Below are 7,181 nucleotides of genomic sequence, written 5' to 3'. Positions count from 1 at the left end.
TTAGCCCTTTCTTCCTGGCGAAACAGCTCCAGTTTTCTCAGACTGAATGGGGACTGTTGGCCAACAACACCTTGCAAGTCTTACCACAGAATCTTGGTCAGATCAAGGTTTGTGCTCTGAGTGGGCCATTCCAAGACACTCAGGTTCCTTGCTTTGGAATCACTCGTGTTTGGCTGTGTGTTTAATAACTCTCTCCCCGCAATGCCAGCTAGCTGTGCTGTGGACTAAAGCAGGTTTTCCAACATAATTGCTCAGTATTTGCTTCCCTTCATCTTGCTCTCAGTCCTGATCATCCCAAAACCTGCCTCAGAAAAGCATCCCCACACTCTGATGCTGGTACCACGCTTCACCAGTCGGTATGGTGCTGTGAGGCAATGCACTCTCTCAGCTTTGCACCACGGTTTTTGCAGCAAGGCCAAAAAAAAATCGGTCTCAGCCTGTAGCACACTCTTCAGTGTATTTGCTACATGCCTTTTGGCAAACCCCAAATGCTCTTGGACACAAGTCTGTTTCAGCAATGGTTTTCTGCCACTCTTCACAAAGCCCAGCTTTGTAGAGCATCCAAGTGATCGTTGTCCCATCATCGTTTTCTGCCATCTCAGCTGCAGTTCTCTTCAATCCTGCAGAGTCCTGGCCTCTTGGTTGCTCCTTTAACACCCTCATCTGGTCAGTTTTGGTGAACAGCCTTCTGTAAGCACAGCCACACTAGAAACATATTCTTTCTATTTTGTAATAGTGGATTTAACAGTGATCCAGGGCATGCTTGTACTCTAGGATTTTTTTAAAATAACACAACTCTGAGTAGTGCTTCTGCACAACTTTATCCTGGAATTATTTTGATAGCTCCTTGATCTTCACACTACTGTTTGTTCAGACATGCTGTCCGACAGACTCCAGGCCCCTCCAGAAACAGGTGCATTTAATCTCAAATTATGTGGCACCAAAATTGCACACAGGCGGAATCCACTCAACTACTTATGTGATTCCTGGAGACACCAGAGCTCATATAACACTTATGCAACCAACAAGTGCCAGTTTTTCTTTACTTTAGTGCCACAATAATAAATTGCTCCCTTCATGTTGCTGAGTATCTTGTGTACATCAAATGGTCACAATGACAATTAAATCCATTTCAATTCCAGGTTGTAATACAACCAAAAAATGGCCACATTGAAGGGGGCCAATTATTTCTGTAAGTCACTGCAGCTATAGGTTATTATGGCTGTTTAATCACTTCCTGCACTGTTTACTGTTTTGCATTATATTTTAATATGTTAAACATTTGTTTTGTATTTTATATATTGTAAATGTGCTTCAAAATGGCATTTTAGCTGGTTTAGTGATTTTAATCCCTCCAGATAATTTTATTGGGCAGGTAAGAAATCCAGACAGCATGATGAACAGACAGCACATGAAGGATAAAGCTGTTGGCAGTTCTGGTAAGACTATCTTCAATTCCCTATTTGTTTTAAAACCAATAACCAGAAATGGTAAAACAGCCATCGCTTAAGGTGTTTATTAAGCAAGGCCTGAGCAAACACGTGTGACCACCTATGTTTGACTGTGTTCATGACACCTTCTGGGATGCACTCCCAACCATCACAGCTTGAGGAGAATCAACTTGCCCGCATAAACATTTTATCTGGAATGGGTACATCATAATCTAGACGGAATGGGCTATGTGGAGTCTAATATTGAGGCAGTGGTTACTGCCACTGAATATTGCACAGAGAACATCTGACTTCTAGGGCATTCTTAGCTCTGAACCAGCTCCAAGTGTTAACTTCTGATACTTGGCATCTTCTTCATAACACTGGAAACCCAAGGAGACAGGTTAAAAATGGAGAAGCCATTAACCAAAAATCCCCAACCCCATTTATTTTGTTTCAACAAAATATACAAAGATGCACAAATGAATGCTTCTTACAACTTCATCCTGGAAAACCATTTCATTGCAAAGCATCCAAGGGGAGTCATTTATTTACTTGCCACGTAGTCTTATCAAAGCTGCTACTTCTTACCAGACTTCTTAATTCCACCTCCAGCTGCGAAAGGAAAGAAACCATTCAGTCTTAGGCAAGGAAAAATTAAGCGGTGGAGGCAGAAGCAAAACCTCAGCCAGGGCTTCATAAGGACCATGCACCATACTATTCTCTCCGCCCCATCTATTCCCACAGTGGGATATAGTCAGACAGCAGTCTTCCTCAGCCTGGATCCCTCTAGATCATTTGGACTATAACTTCATTCAGCTCCAGACAGTATAGAAAGGGGTCAGTGGTGATGGGAGTTGTAGTCCAAAATAGCTGAAAGGACCCAACTTGAAGAAGGCTGGCCTAAACAGAATACCTTGGACTGACCAAAAGAAAAACAAGTGGGTCCCAGATCAAAGCAAACCGGGGCTTTGCACAAGAGGCAAACATGATAAAATTGAAACTGTCATATTTTTGGGCACATCAGGAGAAGGCAAAGCTCCCTGGAGAATCATGCTAGTAGAGAAGGCAGAAGCAAAGAAGGACCAAAAATGAGATAGACTGACTCCTTTTGCAAAGCCACAGACCTGGGAAGAGCTGAGCAGGGTCACAGATAGGACATTTTGAAGAGCTTTCATACATAAGTTGGAGATGACTTGACGGGACATAACAATTATTTATAAACTTCACATTAGCTGCTGGATGCACTACAGGAAATCTGTCTTAACATTCATTCATATTTTCTACCTACCCAGGATCTGGCAACCAGAATTCACATACTGATGACCTTAAGACTCAACCACAGTATCACATTCGATGTTGGGCAGTCCATGGTTACTCTCCAAAAGTACTGAAGGTGGACCAACCTTCCTCGGTTACTCTCCACAAGTATCGATGCAGCACCAACCTTCCTCTTTCCCAGGACGGGTAATTGACAGTATATTAAACTAGTACTCCAGCAGCCGCACTTGCTCTTTACTGTCCTCCTGGTTTAGTTCAAGATTTTGAGCTCTAACATTCATTACCTCAGACCCTAAATACCTCAGAAACTGCTTCTGGTTGTTCTGATCTGAAATATAGATGCTTATTCAGTAGTTGCACACCCACACACACACCAGCTATGGAACTCCCTTTCCTACAAGTTTTTCATAATCCAAGACTGCGTATTTGCCAGAATAGCAAAACCATACTCTTTTACTGGACTTACATGACCAGGACTAAATAGGTATGGAATAAACAACAGCTTCACTTAATGCAGTTGGACTAGTCCATAAAACGCATGTCATGACATGTCAGTCAAAGGTGCTGTAAGACTATTGATTTTTCAGCATGCTTCCTGTACCATACTGTCATCTAGAGTCTGGTGGTAAAATTGCAAAAGGCTGTATTCAGCACTTAGTGCTGGAAAATACTTTATTAGCATCAACAAAAATATGCAACCTCTAAAACTTTTTCTTTTTATGGTAATCCATAAACATATTTAAATCTATGCATAGTCCCATTTCTCTAGCCAGTAATAAAAGGAATTCCAAGTTTGATAGAAGTCTGTATCTTCTTTCTCCTTCAGAGACAAAGTCAATCTGTCCATTTCAGCACAGTCCAAGTTTTTTTTTAAAATCTGACCCAGTAGGTCTGACGTTTTTTGATGATTGAGGATTTTTTAGTTTCTTTCTGTTAGTTAGTAGAAAATAACAATTAAACTTATTTTAAAAAAAATATGCAACCTTTCTAGTTTTCTAGAATCCATCAGGCTAGACAGTACAAAAGGTAGGGTCTTGAGCAGGGGTCCTCCAACTTTTTAAACTCACTGTCCCTCAGACTGTTGGGGGGCTGGACTATAGTTTGAAAAAAAATATGAACAAATTCCTTTGCACACTGCACATATCTTATTTGTAGTGCAAAAAAGAAAAAGTACAATATTTAAAATGAAGAACAATTTTAATCAACATAAACTTATTAGTATTTCAATTGGAAGTATGGGCCTTCTTTTGGCTACTGAGATGGTGACACCCCAGAAACGAGTCCTCAGCAACACAATGAGTATAAAACTGATACATTAGGACCATTTCTGCAGAGAACAATCATGCTCTTAGATAGGCTAGGCAATGGTATGGGATGATGTGAGTAGTCAGCCAAAACATCTGGAGGACCTTAAGTCACCCACCCCATTCTAAAGAAAATGAAGCTTATAAAGCACTCCTGTACATGCTCACTCAGAAGTATGTCACACTGCCTTGGGCATAGAATTGCAGTCTTAATGTCTGAAGGATCCAAAAACTAAACCTGGAATTCTTGGAAGCTAGCAAATTCTGTCAGAATCAACCAGCCCAATATGGAATTAGACCATGTTCCAGTTTGTGGACCTATGGCTGCTTTTGCTTCGAAAGAAAAGTGGTTAATTTAGGCACAAATTTTCAAGTGTATATTGTGATGTACAGCTTGGCCTTTGATTCAGCCTTGTGCTCCTTTTCCTAACCCAGCCTGGAGCTGCTCATCTGTCTATGTCCAACAGCCATAATGTTGAAGTTAATTCTTCATTTACACAAGGCTTTTTAAAAAGTGACTTACTAAGTGGACCCTTGCCAGCAGCTTTCGCTTTCAATTCCTCCAACTTCTTCTGCTCCTCCTTCTGTTTTTGCTTGAAAGCTTTGTCTTCCTATTGGAACAAGTATTAGCATCAGTGCAGTCATTTATTAGCAACAGTGTGGTCAAATCAGAATTACAAATATACTATGACAACCAAATTCTATCAAAATAGCCAGGTCTCCCCTTTTTTCCTCTTATTTAAGGAAGAAGTGGCCGACCTTACAAACAGTATCAAGGCAAGAAAACCTGCTGTGTCTGGTGATACCACACATAATATACCCCCCCCCCCACACACACACCCATTAGCAATAGAAGCAGCAACTCTAGGCCCATGATGGCACTGTACCAATCCTAAATTACACAGCTTTGGCACCAAATCCCACCCTTCATGCTATTCCACCCCTTTGCTCAATCATTACCTCATCCAGTTCTTTCAATTGCTTCTTGGGCTGCTTCAAGGGCTTCTTCTTCCCACCTGAAGAAGAAAAGGCAGCAAATTAGAAGGTGGGGAAGACTCTGTGTGTGCGGGGATTAAATTCTCGACTTAAACGCCCGAAACTTCTTGTAACAAAGAGCTTCCCCCGCAATCCCACATTCCCCCACTTGTCCTACCCAACCCATTTTTTCTGGGCGTTTCCCCCGACTCCTTTGCATGTCTAGCAAACACCACGCAGATCCTCGTAGGAGGCATGCCCACGCCCGATTTACGGCCTTTTCGCTTCCCCTCCCCAAATTAAGACCACTCCCAGGGACCTCTTTCACCCTCCCCATACCAAAATCTAAAAAGCCCCCTCGTGCCACCCCTGCGTCCCCCATCGGGCTCTTCACCTTCTCGGCTCGCCATGGCGCTCTCGCGAGTTCCTCCCTGCCCGCAGCTCGCTCTTGCACCAAAAGCCCCCGAAACCGGAGAGGAAGAGGAAGAAGGGCGCCGCGCCAGGGAATCACTTCCGCCCGGATCTGGACGGAGGCGGGAAAGCGACTGTAGAGATAGAAAGACAAAAGCTGGGGTGATTATTCCATTTTTGTCCCACCCAGTACCCGAAGCTTTCTGATGGTTCCCATCAATCAAAGACAGCAAACGGATGCACTAATTATGAGCACATCATTGCAATAACAAACAACTCAGTTCATTTCGCCATTGTTAATGTTATCGTATTTCCAATCAGTTATGGATAAGCAAAATCAATAATTACAACATTTTGTCAATTTTTACTTATCAGTAATGGATAAGCCAGGGCCAAATAGATGATAAAAACCGTTTCTTGTGCACCCTTTCCTAAGCATACAAACTCAGCTACCCAAGAGTAAAAAGTACAGAAAACGGAGACACACAAGGATAAGGCTGATTCAGGATCAGAGATGCAATTGAAGTAGAATCCACAGGGTTAAAGTAACCGGTCTTTTTATCGATAATGACGCTCAAGTTACCTGGCACTCCCCGCCCCTCTCTCAGATTGTTGCCTTGGGTTGCTCTGGCCTAGGTCTCGTCTTTTCTTTGGTAACATCAGTTTATGGTGTCCGTTGGGGGTTAAAATAGAAAACCCGTTATGCCCATAAGGAATACCTCTAACATTTCTATCTCTTGTGTAGGTCACACTCCATCCGATTTCACGGGTTTTTCCCTCTATCTCCCAAAGATTTTCACTGCAGTGTTCTCAAGCACTCACTCGAGCATTACCACTTGGGGCGCAGAAGATGAGGATCGTTTATTTTTATTTTTTTTCGCGCTGTTTGAGTCATGCGTTTTTCCAGTTTCCTAGCTCTATGGAGACGGGTCAATGCCGAGCCAGCGGGACTTCCGCCCGGACTTGGTTTTGCTTTCCGGCTCGGTTTCGCAGCACGTGACTGGGATCAGACGAAGTGAGTGAAAGGGGGTCCGGCGGGTGGGAGCGCAGTTCCAATTTTTTGCGATGCAGGCGGAGGGGGGCGGCAGTACACGTAAGGAGGGATGGAGGGTAGGTGAGCAGTCGTGAAAGGGCGAAGCCGGCACAGCAAGGCACCGGCTGCAGCGAAAGAGATAGCTGCCGGTGTTTCTTAATGCCGGGTGGGAGGCCCCCATTAAAGGGCGGAACATGCTCTTCCCGTTTGCTAGCAGCCTGCAGAATTTTGACTAGCTAATGAATCCCAGTAAAAAGCATCACATGGCCTTCCCTAGCCTGGTGCCTTCCAGATGTGGACCACGAACCGGGTTGCCTGATGATGCTCGAATTTTTAGCCTGGCGCACCTGGAGGGCACCAAATAGGAAAGGATGCATCATGCGTTGCATTAGGCTTTGTTAGGCACACACGGCCAGGCGGTCAGCAACGCGGAATAGCATTTTCTGCTATTGCAAATAGTCAGGGAGGCTTACAGTAACATCAAGTTAGTAATAACAAAAGAAAGATTCCTCTCAATGCCGGTATTATAACGTTCAACCAAAAATCGCATTCCAAAATGAGTGAAATAAAAGCGTGAGCAATAAAATCAGCAATTGAACAATAACATGACTGTGTTAAAGCCAAGCAAGCAGCTGAGGATGGCTGTTTCCAAGCCAGGGGACCACTGCAGAAGAGATCACATCCCCAGGCTGCACTGCATTTTGAATTATTATTATTATTATTATTATTATTATTATAACATTTCTA

General features: G+C 43.3%; 1 protein-coding gene and 1 long non-coding RNA gene across 2 annotated transcripts in view; one reads left to right on the top strand and one right to left on the bottom strand.

Annotated features, from left to right (window-relative positions):
• Positions 1-1,852: 1,852 nt before the first annotated feature.
• Positions 1,853-5,999, bottom strand: LOC123034511. Its single transcript, XR_006416784.1, has 5 exons — positions 5,985-5,999; positions 5,385-5,535; positions 4,976-5,031; positions 4,539-4,626; positions 1,853-2,045 (listed from the first exon to the last, which is right to left on the bottom strand). It is a non-coding gene; the product is annotated as an uncharacterized LOC123034511 (long non-coding RNA).
• A 367-nt stretch (positions 6,000-6,366) lies between these two features.
• Positions 6,367-7,181, top strand: part of CCDC51 (coiled-coil domain containing 51) — a 16,026-nt gene continuing 15,211 nt past the window's right edge. Inside the window, exon 1 of the mRNA XM_044451906.1 lies at positions 6,367-6,416. The gene's annotated coding sequence lies outside the window, so the exon portion shown is untranslated. The remainder of the gene's footprint in view (positions 6,417-7,181) is intronic.

Source organism: Varanus komodoensis, unplaced genomic scaffold (assembly GCF_004798865.1).
Source record: "Varanus komodoensis strain SLA01 unplaced genomic scaffold, ASM479886v1 scaffold6_4, whole genome shotgun sequence".
In the NCBI taxonomy this organism is placed as follows: domain Eukaryota; kingdom Metazoa; phylum Chordata; class Lepidosauria; order Squamata; family Varanidae; genus Varanus; species Varanus komodoensis.
The sequence above is the reverse complement of the archived record's forward strand: the minus strand, read 5'-3'. Positions and strand labels throughout refer to the sequence as shown.